Source organism: Carassius carassius, chromosome 44 (assembly GCF_963082965.1).
Source record: "Carassius carassius chromosome 44, fCarCar2.1, whole genome shotgun sequence".
Classification (NCBI taxonomy): Eukaryota; Metazoa; Chordata; class Actinopteri; order Cypriniformes; family Cyprinidae; genus Carassius; species Carassius carassius.
In genome coordinates, this window is record NC_081798.1 from 22088930 (window position 1) to 22091757 (window position 2828).

General features: G+C 38.8%; 1 pseudogene; it reads left to right on the forward strand.

The window, feature by feature from the left end:
• Positions 1-369: 369 nt before the first annotated feature.
• On the forward strand, positions 370-2056 carry LOC132126191 (putative nuclease HARBI1; annotated as a pseudogene).
• Positions 2057-2828: the final 772 nt, after the last annotated feature.

Consider the following 2828-nt stretch of genomic DNA (forward strand, 5'->3'; position numbering starts at 1 on the left):
ATTTTGTTCAGTGTATGTGTATATGTATGTGTGTTATATGTATATGTATAACTAATTTCAATATCAAAGTTACTAGAAGAGATTCTGATCATGTATCTGTATATACTTCTGAATTATTAGACATGTCTTGCACTGCAGTGGGTTGAAGAAGTTCAGCCTATGTTACGTTCCCGGTTAATCTAGGGCTATAGGACCATGGTGCTATGGTGCAGCTTAAAGGTGCTCTAAGTTATGTCACACATTTTTTAGGCCAAAACATTTTTTGTCACATCCAGCAAACATCTCCTCACTATCCGCTAGCTGCTTGTCCCCTGAACACACTGTAAAAAAACGGGGTCTCTCTAGACACCACAGGCTCCACAAACAACAAGAAAAACAAACTGGGGCCTGTACCATGAAGCCGGATTAGGTGGCTAGCCAGCTATGTTTCAGCTTAGTTTCCGCCAACCCTGGGTTTTAGGTACTATGAAAGTAGCTCGGCTTTAATCTGTGTTCGTTGCCATGGTATCTTACGCTGCACGGCTAACCTGCTCCGGGGCAGGTTATGTTCTGGATTCAAGATCTCAGACTGAAGTTTGACCAATCAGCTGTGAGCAAAGAGACATATAGGTGACGTAACTAATTCCCAGCGTCTGTTCACTGTTGCAATGACTTCACCTTTTCTCCCAAATCCTGTGGACATCTCCGCGCAAATTGTTAGACGAGCACTTCGTAGAGAAAGAGTTTTTAGGGACAGACAAAATCCATTAGACTTTCCTGATACTTACTTGTACAGTATGAAAGATACAGATTTTCCGCGGAAGGAATGTCTTATCTTTGTGAACTTGAGCCGCACATAACAAATGTGACTCGTCGAAGCCATGCCCTTACTGTACCGCAAATGGTATGTATTGCGTTGCGTTTTTTTTGCAAGTGGTACATACTTGTATGCGGTCGGGGATGCAGAGAATCTAGGGAAAAACACGGTCTGTCGAACCATTCTAAAGGTGGTCCTCGCTCTGCAGGGGTACATAAACAGCTTCATTGTGTTCCCTGGACATTTATCGACCATGTCCATAAAAGAAGGCTTTTATAAAATTGCCGGTAAGATATCTTGATAGGGTGACATCACATGAACAAATGTAACATTTCACACTCATTTTTTTTCGTCTTCAAAAAAGCATATTTCACACTTAGAAATCTATTATACAGTAGTCTGCAGTAGCTACCTGTTAAGAATGATTTAAAATATATATTTTTAATTCGTATGATAGGATTCCCTAGAGTCATAGGAGCAATAGACTGCACACATGTTGCAATCTCCACAGCTCTCGGAGAACATGAGGCAGATTATGTGAACAAAGTCCTTTCACAGCCTTAATGTTCAGGTAGGGCTACTATATAGCCTATGTGAAATTATTTATTTTTTTTGCATTGAGATCAATCTTTAAATAAATAGTAAATAACAGATAGGACAATTATTTACTGGACATTTCATCTGCAGATGACTTGTGATCATGAATGCATGATCACAAGTTTGGATGCCAAATGGCCTGGCTCTGTGCATGACTCACGAATTTTCCGTGAGTCTATTTTGTGTCAGCGCTTTGAGGAAGGCAAGTTAAATTTGGTACAGTACACTTTAAAGTTTTAATTTTAATAGCAAAACTTACACAATTTTCCCCTTTTCTGTTCTATGACAGGGCTTTTTGATGGCCTGTTGGTTGGAGATCGAGGTTATGCATGCCAGAGGTTTTTGCTAACCCCCTATCCTGACCCTCAGACAGGGCCACAAAACTGCTTCGATGTGGCCCTCAGTAAAACCAGGGTCAAGATCGAGATGACCTTTGGCAGCCTAAAAATTATTTTCAACTGCCTTAGGCGTTTAAGAGTGTCACCAGAGCGGGCATCACAGATAGTGGCTGCATGTACCATTCTGCATACTATAGCCACTATCAGAAAGGAGCGAGTACCACCACAAAACCAGCTTCTCCCTGATGAAATTGACCCCATCACACTTGACCACCCAGCTGGCGCAGCTGTCAGAGATGCAATCACAACACAATATTTTACTTAATAAAAGCAAACTGACACTGCAGATATGTCTCAAACTGTATTATTGGTCATCATGTGGCTAGGGGGGAATAAAGAGAGCAAGAAAATTACATTAATAAACATTCATAGTGTTCATACTAAAGGGTTACTTGGTTAAAAAAAAGTTCACATACTGAGATCAGTTTTTTCCAGCTGTTTGATCTCCAGTTTAATTTTTTTAATTTGAAGCCTCCTCAGCTCACAGTCCAGCTCCTTCAGTGTGCAGTCTAGTTCTAGACTCCTTTTGTAAAGGGCCCTGACTGAGTCTGTTTCCACCTGAAACAATTCCACCACAAACAATCATTACACATTTTCTGGAGGTTGATCAAATCACAAAAAGTGGCATGACTTTCTACAAACACAGGACTGACTGTAATTTATGTCAAGGTTTTAAAACATTACCTTGTTCACATTCCTTCTATAGCCCATTGAGGTAGAGGCTTCAGTTTCTGAGGGAGGTTGTGAAAAATCCTACAAAAGAGATGTGTAAGGGCCAGTCCCATACACAAAATAAATATATTTGAAATATATTTTCAGAATATGTTTTGGAATATATGCAAATATTTGAAATTGGCCTAATAAATATATTTCACACTTAACATAATGTATTTTTGTTATATTTCAGAATATATTTCAATGTATTTTTTTCTGTATGGGTCCCCAAAAGTGTCAAAAATATATGTGTCATATATTCCAAATACATTGAAATATATTCTGAAATATAAAAAAAAAAAATATGATGTTAAGTGTGAAAT